We start from the raw sequence: 13,217 nt of genomic DNA, 5'->3' as shown, positions 1-13,217 counted from the left end.
AGGGAGGAAAAAGTGTTATTGCATTGAGCATCCGCCTGATCGAGCTAGCTTTGCTCGATCGGGCGCGAGGAATAATAATGGATGTGCTGGAATCCTAGCCGCCTAGTCAGGCGGAACTCGGCTCGGTTGGGCGCGAGTGAAAGCCTGGAAACAGATCATCGCTCGCCCGATCGGGCGAGTCATGCTCGGTCGGGTGTGAGGAGCTTCGAAATCCGTCACTTTCTTCTGATCGCCCGATCGGGCCTTGTCTGCCTGATCGGGGCACATGGTGTACCGTTGGATTCCAACGGGCTTCTTCCCTTGGATTCTTCCTTGATCTCTTGATGATCCTTTGTAACCCCCCATTAAAGAAGATGTTTATGGTAGGGGTGTTCAAAAAAACCCAACCCGATTGTCCCGTCCCGAATTCCCGATGACCGCAAAAAACCCGATGGAAAATTTTCAAAATTTTCTGTTATTTTCGGGTCGGGTACCCGTCCCGGTAAAATAGCACTTTCGTGGGTCAGGACATGGGACAAACTTTGCAATTATCGGGTACCCGGATAAACGTTTTAAAAAATAAAACGAATTTAACACTGCTAGTGCCAGCTCAGCCCACTTACTAAACCTAGGGTTCCAAACTTCCAATAACTCCCAAAAAGAAAAAACACGCAGCTCTTCTTCTTCTCTCTCTTGCGCCTCATCCCTAATTTCCTACTACTCTAGTGCACTACATCTCCTCAAACTTCCGTCAATTCCGTCAAAATATCAATCAAATTCGACTCGATTCATCCTCAAACTTCAGGTTAGTTTAATTTGTACTATTTTTGTGGTATTTTTGAAGTTTTTTTCATGGTATTTAGTTTAGTTAATATTAATCTAATTATTTTGTTTAACATCAATTGCTAGATCTAAATCATTTCGTGGACCTGTTCATTTTCTTCTCACCACCTGAGGTTAGTTTGTTGTAATTTTTGTTCATTATAATTTGTTGTGTTGTTGACTATGGATGGTGGAGTCGGTGTTCTTTGGGTTAGGAATTTGATGGGTTGTTGCGTGTGTGTAATATCTTGTGTTCTTGAAATTCTGTTATGGGGTTTGTGATTGTTAAATGTGTGTGCTTAGATCTAGTCTTCTGTTACATTATGGAGTGGGCAAAGGGCAACGAATTTGGTATGTCCGAATTTGGTGTGTATATATATCAACATATGGTCTGATAGAGCCATGAATTGATGAGTTACCTGTGTTCTTGAAATTCTGATGGCAACTTGCTCTGGCTTCCTCTACGCATTTGAAATCAGATTGCTCATTTTTCATAATCTTTAAACTACTTGCCTTCAAATCTTTGCTGGTTTACTGATTTATTCAGTCCTTTTTTATTCTGTTTTCATTTTTTTTACTTGTTTTTATTTATATTATTCTGTTTTTGTATTCTGTTTTATAATCATTTATATCATATGAATATATGATTAGTTGATTACTTAATACTTAATTATACCGTTTTCTTTTTTTAACCAGAAAATGTCAACATTTGATGATGATTATGATGAATTGATGGAGACAAATTCAAGTCAAGCAGTTGAAGCACAAGATTCTGATGAGGCAGAGGTTTTGGAGAAGGCTCCAAAAATATGGCCTAAGAAGAAAAGAGCAAGGAAGAAACCAAAAGCTGAAAAGAGTCCATCTTGTTGTAATTTGTATTAGCAAAAATCTTTTGAGACTTTATGGTGAGACATGTTCTGTTGTCCATTGGTATTTACTTGTTGTTCTCTTTACTGTTTATAAATTACAGCAGTTACTTTGCATTTGCAGGTAATACATCAGGTGTTTTATTGTTGACGGTTGAGTAAAAACAAGTTTTTTTTTTAAAAACAACAGCAGATTTTTTTTAAAAAAATTACAGCAGTATTTTTTTAAACAAAACAATAGGTTTATTATTGTATATATAGTAGATTTTTTGTACAAAAATACAGCAGGATTTAGGTACAAACTTATCTAAAAAAAAAAGTAAATAAAATCCGGGTACCCGAATTATCCGGGACGGGACACGGGCCGACTTATCACCTACCCGAAGATCCGGGTACCCGGATATGAACACCCCTAGTTTATGGTGATTAAATCATATTCTTTATTCTTATTTAATCACCCTTTTGATGTCTAGATTCATTCTTTTCATCTTACATTCTTGATTATAAATAGCTTGTTCATTTTCTGAATTACATACACTTGAACATAACCTTCAAACACAAGCTTAAACAGATACTCTATATTGGCATAAGTTACTTGGGTCCAACCTTCCACCCAAAAGTGCATTTGTGTGGAAGTGGTGTGTTAATCTTAGCGAATGTGCCGGCGAATACAATTGTGCACTGCGGTTGCGCTGGAATTTCATTTTCAAGTCAGTGAATTTGCTTCACGACACACTGTACTCTTTCCATTGTCATAAGATCAACTTTTCGGTCTTATTGTTTACTTCTTATTGTAGCCTTGAAATACTTCTTATATTACAACAGTTTTATGCGTGAGAGTTGGTATCCAAAATAATACTCTGTAAAATATAGGATCACACTTTGTCTACATCATTTGTCCTTTACAAATACCTAACAAAAACCCTAGCCCCTTTGAACTTCTAATTTAAAATAAGAACTATAATATCTCAATCTATTTTGCTTTAAAAGTAAAAATGCTCCGTAATATTCTTTTCTTTTGCATCATTTTTACCCTAATTGATTTGTGGATTTGTTGAAAGTTATTTATTTTCTAAAGTGTAAATACGGACTTTATTAGCCACATGATAAAATGCATATCAAAATTATGTACGGAGTAATCATAATATGATACAAATTATTTTAACCGGCCCTTTTGTAAATTGAAGAATATAATAAGTAATTTTAGGGATTTGTAACTCTTTTTTTTTGGTGCAAGTAACTTAAATTTTTATGAGAAGGCAAGACGCTATACTCAACCATAAATTCGATCACTTAAAACGTACTACGTAGAGAATTTAATGAGAAGCCAAAAACTTCCCAATTAGTGTCTCTCTTAAACCTGTATACAATTTCAACATACAAAGGAAATACTACATAGAGAATTTATTAATGAGCTAAAATAACCCAATATTATTATATTTAAATAAATAGATTGAAAATAAATTTAGTTACATGTAAAACCCTTACTTTAAAGTAAAGTAAAACCATATAACTCCCTAATAAAATACAATAAAAGGATAAATAGATAGCATGGCATCGGCCACTATCTTGTAGGGAAATAGAATTGAATTCACATATTCTTCCATATTATCAAACGAATTGAATATAAAACAAAAGAAATTATGAGTAACCACAAATCATTAGTTTTCCTCGTTAGTATCTTTCGGAAGATTAACTTGAGCCTTCCTCATACTCCAAGCACTCAATTTAGTAATAGAAACATCTTCAGTTCCATAATTGAACAAATACAACTTTGCTTTGTCATTAATTGCGAGTGTGGGATAAACTCTAGCAGTTATGCAACTCTTCCCTTTAGCACCAAAGCTCTCCACTATGGAGTGATCAATCTGTCACATTAATAGATAAATAAATAAAATTAATAATGTCAAACTTTTACAAATTTTTGGAATTGTGTTGATACATATTCTATTATCTTCCATTTGAGCCGAGGTGCACCAAAAAATAATTGATTGCTCATTTTAAAACTATTTATCTATTTTATTTTTTTTTAAAAAAAAAGCAATAATCATCAAATGAGTAAAAAGTCAAACTTTATTGCACCTAATAATTCTACATGCACCCAATTGTAAATATGAATGAAAGTGTGATGTGTTAACACCATTAGTTGTAAAAACTTTGTTTGAACTTACCAAAGTCCTCAAAGATAGCTCATCTTTAGTAGGATCCACATCCATAAACGTTCCATAACTTGGTTTATCAGTATTTGGATTTAGAGAAGACCTATGTAACCAGAAAAATAAAGGTATAACTATAAAGCATATAAAAATTAATGATAAATTCTAATTTGCAAACACAAGCTTAGAATTGATTAAGTTTACAAATGTTTCTATCTTTCAATTAACCTTTTATGCTTCTTTTTTTATTATTTATTAGTGAGAAAAAGAAAACTTTTACGAGGTAGAAACAAAATTAAAATATTCACGTACACCATTTTTTTTTACCAATATTTATACTTGTTTGAATCGTTTTAACGTGAAGATATTATATATTGATCAAAATTTTGTGTCAGCAAATATGGTGAAACACAAAAAAACTTGTTGGGTTACCTGCTTTTGTCATTGCACATTAAGACCACATATTTGTTTGGGGTATTTGGGTCCTTGAAAACTCTGAAGAAAACTGCAGTGTATTCTTCTAAGCCAGTAGAAGCAAGTGTTAGCAGCCCAAATGGCCCAATTCGTCCTTCAACAGATACTCCCTTTTCGTGGCACAATGTCTCTGGGTTGGTCCATGTTGGGTCCATTTCTTCAGCATCCTTTAATTCTGGTATTTTGAATAAAACTTCCACATCCGCCTTTAACAATATTAACCAAGGGATTGAACACCATTAGTAATTCGTATATTAAAATTATCAAAAGAAAGCTGATATGAATAAAACTCATCAATATAATTACTCTCTTTTATCAAAAGTTACTTTTTAAAAATCACTTCCTGATATGCAAAGATAAACCAATTAATAGTTACACCACAAATTATTTCAAACAAAAGACAAAATATTTGTGATGCACCAAACCATAATTGTAGGAAAATGCATATATTAACCTGAGAGCGAGTGATTCCTGTTATTTCAATGACTCCTCCTCCTCTAATTACTTGAGAAGGTAAGTCTACTTGACCATGTCGTAGTGTTTCAACTTCCGCGACTGGCCATTGCACCAATTGTTTGCCAGATTCATCAAGCACAATTGTTCTTGGGATTCCCTTGAGTGCAAAAACAAAATTACAAGATATACAAAGTATAATCAATTTGTATGCACACATTAAAAAAAAAAAAGCTAGAAATTGAAGGACAAACAAAAGTTTTGTAGGGTGACTATATATACCTGTAGTCCAGCCCATTCCCTTTTAATGTTATCTTCTGTGGTTGAGTATTCATTAACCCACCCGAATAGTATTCTTCGATTATTCATACTATCAAAGAATGTCTTTGCCGCAAAAAATCTACTATAATCACACATCAAACCCGAAACACTTTCAATAGATCCCTCATCCGGTATATAGAAGTCGTTAACAATGTCGTACCTTCCAATAGTGTAGAGTTCCTTTTGACCATCAACCAAACTTACCTTAAGTACATGTTTAACGTCGTCACCAATAACAGATGTATCAGCACCTATTGACTTTCCGACATAGACCGGGAAAAAATCAGGACATTCCCACATTCCGGAATCTACAACTGAACGTAAAAAATGATCGACGATGCTCCAAGTTACAAAGTCCTCACTTGTGTAAAGAGCTGCTGATCCGTTCCTCCCTTGTTGCGTACCGATAATGGTTCGCCACTTACCGTCCGGTAATAGCCAAGCAGTGGTTGGATCTCTAAGATTAAAGGGATCGACGTTGGGTGTGGCAACTATTATTGGATTTTGAGGTACCTTAACCCACTCTTTAAGGTAAGGGTCAGATAAATCTTTGGGCAAGGCTAGGTTTTGAACTTGGTAATGTTGACTGTCAATACCGGTGTATAGGATGGCCGGTTTATTTCCGGGGAGTATGGTAACGGATCCCGACCAACATCCCCGAATATCGTAAGGCTAAGATGGAATAAGGGCATTTGGTTGTGTTGTCCAGTTGATTAGATCAGTAGATGTAGAGTGTCCCCAGACTAATTCAGGTTTCCAGAATGTACCTTCAGGATTATACTGGTAAAAGAAGTGATATATTCCCTTGTAAATCATGGGTCCTATAATGTATAAACAAAAAAGAATAAGCTTAGTAATGAAATGTAACCATATTAAGATACTTGAATATATATATACTAGTATATTATATATAAACAAATTAAACCTCTTCCGTTGAACTAAGGAGGTTCCCCGTCAAAAAATAAAAATAAAAATGCATCAATGAAAAATGAAAAGGAAGTCAAACTATCAAATATAAATCGGAAAGGGTTACTCCGTATTGGATTATTAATCGGTATCTATTCTTTGTTCTTTTTTAGTTGACATTTTTTTTTTTGTTTTCTTTTTTAATCATGTTTGTTAATGTATAAGTTTAATAATTATCAATAATTATTAATAAGTACAGTAAAAATTACAGAAAGAAATTATTATGAAAATATACAATTATACATTATAACAAGATTCTATATTTATATGACTTTGGATTATAATAACTATATATCACAAAAGGTAGTCATAAAATTAGCTAGTGTGTAGAGACCCTTCACAAAGCAAGCATCCCAAACTTCTTCCATGTGGACAAGATTGTTAAAAGTGGAATATTATATTGGATCTACGAGGGGGCCTAAAATCTGATCATAAGATTGTAAGATTTTATAAAATGGAAAAATAGTGTTAATATTGCTAAATTGTGATACAAATTGCATACTAATCGTAAAAGACATTGTTTTGCTTACATAAGGTCAACACTTAAATTGATTTTAACTTTTAAGATTACAAACAATTACATGTCATAACACAAGTTTTAATTGATAAGATATATGTTGTCAAAATCAAGGCTTTAGGTATGATCAACTTCAAAACCTTTGTAAAAATAAATCTTGTAATTTTTTATATTTTTTTTAGACCAATAAATACTTACAGTGACAAATGAATATGAACTAAATTGTAATACTATTATTTGTAAAAAAAACTTATTTTCTTAAATTGTTATTGTACATAAATAGGATCAGATTATTGGATCGTAAGATCCTAGAATCTCATTAAGATTCTACCACTCAAATTTTTTTTATCTTAAGATCTGGATTAGTGATGTAATTTTGAATCAACAGATCGGATCGAAATTTAAATAACCATGCAAGTGGTATATATTACATATATAAAGAGTTAACAATTGACTCAACACAAAATACAACCTAAAATCGACCTTAGAATTGAAAGCCGGATTTTGAACACAATTTCATGACTTGGAGATCGAAATCAACCCGCGGTCAACCCAACTTTTTGTATTAATGTATTTTTGTATTAATGTATTGGTAAAAGTGAAACTAGTCAATTTTAATTTATTGTATACTAATGATAAAATAAGGATTTTCAAAATTCAAAACTATGTATTTGGAATTGATTTCGCTTAATTACCTTATATAAAGGTGAGGAAATCTTGATCTCCAAATACCTCATGACTCATGACCTCAAGATGTCAAAGTGAATTTCTCAACCAAGTACACCAATCTTTATTTATTTATCATAAATTACTATATAAACGAAGTATATACGTTATACGGAGTATGTACTTCGTCTTAAAAATTCTAATCTCAATTTTTACTATATTCTAGCTCCAATTACATATTACAAGTATATTATAACATTTTATAAATGTTTTTATGTTTTTAAAAAAGAGTTGTGTATCTATGGTCAACCCAAAACTATCATGATTCAAACAAAAAATGAAACGTACCTAACCGACCTAACTTCACCCGACCAACTTGTAGGCATGTACTTAACACATATGAAGTAAACTAAACTAGACCAATATGATTTATGCGGAGAATTATATGATTGCATGATATTAATATAACTAATAAAAACATAAAGAGAAGAATAGGTAAAGAGAAAACTAACCATTTGGATCTGCAGAAAGTCAACCCAAAAACCATTCCAACATTGAGCAACGAACAATCCAATCACATCCAATAATAAATTAAACACAATTTAGATATCTCATTAAATAGAATAATTAAGCTAGGAAGAGTAAATTATTAGTGTCAATAAGAGAAAAATACCGTTCATCCAATATCGTATTGGCTGAAAGTGATAAGCAGTCCTATATGGATCATCGTGATTAAATTGAGCATCAACATTATAATCCGCTTGATTATCTTCTGCTAAGTTGGTCAACCTTTGGTTGTCATTAATTCATCTGATCATAAGAGATAATGGGTTGGGAAAATAGCCACGTTATACAAATTTTTGTGAACCTTAGAGAGTTAAGGAAGAGAGAAGGGAGGGAGTGGCGGCTCTATAGTTGGTGCATGATCAATTATACGCAGTACATGCAAAAAAAAAAAAAAAAAAAAAAAAAAAAAACCTCCATTCCTTGACGTTTGCCAATAGTTGTTACTTGTTACATTAGTATATTAATAAATAGTTTCTTTTATGGAAAAGTGATGACGAAAATGATAATTGTTTCGGGGTTTTCTGTATTCCTCGGGAGAGTTACGTCATTAAGTCTGGATTTTGGGCGAAAATAACAGAGACTCCGGATGATAGGAGCTCTGCCTCCGATGACCAAGTTAGAACCGATCGAACAATATAAAAAGGTGCGAAAAAGGTAAAGTGAGATCTTCTCGTATTCCGAGATCAGGTGTTTTCTCTGATGTGAGAGAATTCAGTGTTTGCAATAAATTAACGTATCCTTGAAATGGGGGAAATCTCCCTATTTATAGGGTCATTCGAAAATGTGCCCTCTCTTAGGTCATCTTGACCTAGATTTGGTGGGCTGCACCGTTTTACGGCTTTCTCGGGAATTGGGCCCTGAAGGCCGCCTTTTTCCTTTGCTGATTGGAGGTGCCACGTGTCAGCTGGTGAGTGGCCCTTACTGGACTTGTCTTGGGGTGACACGTGTCCCCTTCTGAGTGGGCCACGTAGCATGAGTATTTTTACCCAAATCAATAATCAATTAAAATTTGATAAGATATGGGAACATTATAAATTGATAAGTTAATATAATTCGTGGACTATTACTCAATAACACGTTAAAGACCAATTATCTTTGTACTCCATAATATTTTATTCTTTAGCCAATTGCGTAAGGTTTAAATATAAATTATATGTCATATGAGTATATGACAGAATATAATCGTTTTTATAGTACTTGTTTTACATATTTCTTTTGTATATATGAATTTTTGTACATTAGGAAGTTGGAATATTTTCCTTAGTTAGCTAACATTATGTGAGTAAATATTCAGTCAACTATTCTCCTAGATACGGAGTAGTAGTCTTATTATTCTCCTAGATAATATGTTAGGCTAACTACATATATACTTTGTAATGGCTTTGTAGTTTGTACATTGTATATATTACTAATTACTAATCTCAGAAGGAATGAAGGGGAATTGAGGGACGGCTCAACTAGAATATTTTACCTTTCATAAAAATTTCCTTACAAGTTAGGGAGAATACCAGAGAAGAATTTAGAGATATTATTATTGAATTGCATTTAGAACGGTTTTAAATTATTATCTTTATTTTATAATAAACAATAACAACTAGACTGAGACACACATGTCCGTCGGGGATAGAATTACCTTGGAAGCTAGCTTCGAAGCTTTTAGGGACAAATGCTCAATGGAGAAAGGTTGGGAAATAATAATGCCGCCTACGATTGTAATACCCCGTATTTTTATACATATTTTAACTTAAATAAGTATTTCTTAAGGTATTTAAATAATTCGAAATGAATTATTTATGGTGTTTCATTAATTTAAAAAGAATTATTTTAATTAAAAGTTTATTTTTAATTATTTAACAATCTTGAAAATATTTTATTTCATGATTTGGAAACTTTGGGGCATATTATTTTATAAGAAGAAATTTTAATGCCAATGGTATCTAAGGAAAGTCAAAATACTAGTTTGAATAGGAGAATGGATCATTAAAGGTAGAAAGGGGAATTTAAGTAGGAGGGTTTAGAGAGGGGGGTATAAATACCCATCACATGGGCAAATTGAACCTTGCCCCAAGGTGGAGAATATCCAAAGGTAACTCTCTCTCTCTCTCTTCTTATTTTCTCTTTCTCTCTCATATTTTCCCCTTCCCCTTTATTTTTATTTTGTTTCATCACCACCCACACACACCACCACCGGACAGCCACCACCGTCGTGCGCCCCTTTAAAAAAAATAATTTGTTCTTTTGATTTTAAATTAAATCCACCATTGATCTAATTATTGATTTTGTGTTTTGTGATGATTTTTATGATGTTTGATTTTAAGTATGATGTATATAAATTTTCAGATTTGGTTTTGAATTAAAAAGCCCCAAATTATAAACCCTGGGATATATATTGATGGAAATTGTTTATGGGTGATTTAAATTATTGAAATAAGTGTTTTAAAACACAATTACAGCAATTTTAGATGATTTAATAAAGCTGGAATTTTTATATATAAGCTATAATTATGTTTCTTGAAAGGAATGTTAATTACCCATTAATTGGGAATAAAAGTAAGGAAAAATTCATGGCAATAATCCGACCTTTAGCCCATTCTTTTTTAATAATCCGACCTTTCGATTATTATTTAATAATTCGATCTTTTGGGGTCTTTAATTTTTATTGGTCCCATTTGACCAGAAACCGGTTGAACAGGTAATTTTTTTTTTTGGTTTAAAATACACGTGTCATTACATAATTGGTAAAAAAAAACAAAAAAAAAGAAATTAAAAAACCCAAACCCAATTCAGCCACCAGCCCACCACCACCCAAACCCAAACTCAAACTCTAGAACCACCATAACCACAACCATCCTTCTTCCAGATCCGGCCACCGGAAATTAGTCCTCCTTCCCCAGCGCCATCCCCTCCTCCCTAGACCAACTGTAGACCACCTCCTCCCTCCTGCGCCTCCATAATTGGCCCTTAAAGCCACCCCAACTGCCGCATAACCATTAGCCGCAAAGCTCGCAACCCCCCTTAAATCACTCTTCCTCACCCCAAAACCACCCCACCAGCCTCACCTCCTTCCCCCGCCCCGATTCCGACCACCTCCCCTAAACCACCAACACCCCAGACAGCCAGACCTCCCCCGAAAACCACCACCCCATCCCCACCTAAGGCTTGAACGACCAATCAACCATCCCACCTCTACCCCTTGCGCCGCCTCGGGATGAACGACCACCCCCTTCCCCTCCCTATCTCGCCTGAACACCCTACCCCACCCTAAAAACCTCCCTCGCCTTGTGGTTGTTTCGAGGAGAGAGATCGAGGGGGTTTACGAGGATGATGGTGGTGGTTCATTCAAGGGAAAGGAGGGGGAGGGGCGACGGGATGTGAAGAGGGGGGTGGCTGGCTGGCGAGAGGATTTGGGTGGATTTTCGGTATGGTAAGGGGGGATTGGGGTGGGGATGGGGGTGGCTAGGTTTGGGATTCCGGTGGGCGGTAGGGTTGGGTGGTCAGGGAAGTGGTGGGGGCTGGGATGGGTTTTCTGATTTTTTTTTTTTAATTTTTTCTTTTAAAAAATCTTACTTTTTTAAAAAAAAAAATTTAATTTTATTTTTTTGACCAATCACAGGCCGCCACGTGTCATGTAACCTGTTATAACAGGTTATATGACCGGTTGGGACCAATAAAAATTAAAGACCCCCAAAGGTCGGATTATTAAATAATAATCGAAAGGTGGGATTATTAAAAAGGAATAGCCTAAAGGTCGGATTATTCACATGAATTTTTCCTAAAAGTAAAGGTTTTTAATTAAATTTTAGCTTGTTTTAAGGGATTTATGAATGATTTAAGGAGTGTATATATTGCTTGAAATTTATATTGAATAGGTAATAATGCCTCTTTGTAATTTTGGTTTGTAGGAGTTTTCCAAGTGAGTGATTTTTTTTAGACGTGGCTATTTTGAGATCATATTCAAGGTACGTTCGCGTACTTGGTAATTATTTGAATATGTAGAACCATGCTAGACTTTGATAAATTAATTATAGGTAGTATCATGATAGGTGTTGGTTGGAATTTGTTGATTGGATTGATGTTGGTAAATGATTTGTGAGGTATGAATTATTTATGATGAATTGGTGATTGGAATTAAATATGTTGGCATGTTGGATATGAACCACACTTTTATTATTATTATGATGGAAGGCATGTTTAATTAAACTAAATGTTTAATTTGGTTTGGAATATGAAAAGGAAATTTTATTATGGTTCATATAGTCTTTATTGATGCTATAAGCATGAGGAATGAGCTATTTAAGTGTCTATGTACACGAGGATTAAATTATATTTTTGTGCCTAAGTGCACTTAAGGTGTTCTAAACACCGAGGGATAGGATTTGTGGTGCGTTTTGCGCTTAACACCGAGGTAGTTTAAAAATGATTCAACGTTAAATTTTTGTGGTTACTAATTATTCAAGAATTAAATGCGTTTGTTTGATTGCTTGAATGAATTATAATGTTTGATTGTGTTATGGTTTGAGAGTCATCACCTAGTATAATAATATGTAAAGCAACATAAAGTAAAAGAGATTACGCACCAAAACTCTTGGAACGTATATACCTTGAGTATGAACATATAGGGGGAGTTATGCGACTTTATATTTGACCATAACTTCTACTAGGAGTACATGACGCTGTATATTCCTTTTTATTATGCGCAGGAATTTTGCCACTTACGAGTGGTTCTTTTATACTGAAACGGTTAGCTCCCGTGTTAGTACCCCTTTATTGGGGCAGGTTTGTGAAACCCATTCGATGCGTAATCAAATTAAATGAAAATTGGTATTTGTCTAGTTAAGTGCCGAATGTCTTTTATGCTTGTTTATAGGTGTATCAAGGTAAGTTGTGTGATGATAGGATGAAAGCATGATAGTGTGTTTTATTACGCTTATGTACTCGGCATTGCTGATTGTGTGTTGTATGTTTGTTTGGCCTTGTCTTTACCTTGGCCCTACAACGACCCATTTCTAATGGCGAGTATTGGAGACAAGTAGAGAGAAGTTTTTCAAGTGATGAAGCGTTTTCATGATGGGCATGACTAAAGAGCGAATCATGCTTAGTTTCCATAGGAATATGATGTGTTTTATTTGCTTTGAATATTATTTATTTTATTAAGCTCATGAGACTAATGTAAAGGTTTTCAGTATTGTTTGGTTTTAAGGGCCTACAATGCTTACAAGCTGTAGGTTGACTTTGTTCGCCTTTATTTGACTTTACTTTCGTTTGGTTTGAATTTTAAATTGACTTTTTTTTATAATGATTTTAAAGAAAGTCTTTCGCTGTGTGTCTTTGATATTTGCCTTAGCCGTTTTCACGTGACGGTAATGTCTTAGATTTTCCTATTTTGTATTTCAAAAAGGGCAAAAACAAGTACTTTAAAGGAAAGGAATT

At 34.0% G+C, this 13,217-nt stretch overlaps 1 long non-coding RNA gene and 1 pseudogene across 2 annotated transcripts; one reads left to right on the top strand and one right to left on the bottom strand.

Annotated features, from left to right (window-relative positions):
* The first annotated feature begins 599 nt into the window (after positions 1–599).
* Positions 600–2,504, top strand: LOC110719865. Of its 2 annotated transcripts, XR_002511179.1 has the most exons (4): positions 600–784; positions 889–935; positions 1,498–1,706; positions 1,792–2,504. It is a non-coding gene; the product is annotated as an uncharacterized LOC110719865 (long non-coding RNA). The 2 variants fall into 2 exon arrangements; XR_002511178.1 differs by having other exon boundaries at positions 602–784; positions 1,498–1,818.
* Positions 2,505–3,161: 657 nt separating this feature from the next.
* On the bottom strand, positions 3,162–8,023 carry LOC110719820 (annotated as a pseudogene).
* Positions 8,024–13,217: the final 5,194 nt, after the last annotated feature.

This window comes from Chenopodium quinoa, unplaced genomic scaffold (genome assembly GCF_001683475.1).
Source record: "Chenopodium quinoa cultivar QQ74 unplaced genomic scaffold, ASM168347v1, whole genome shotgun sequence".
Lineage (NCBI taxonomy): Eukaryota > Viridiplantae > Streptophyta > Magnoliopsida > Caryophyllales > Amaranthaceae > Chenopodium > Chenopodium quinoa.
Note: the sequence above shows the minus strand (reverse complement) of the source record. Positions and strands in the feature narration are given on the sequence as shown.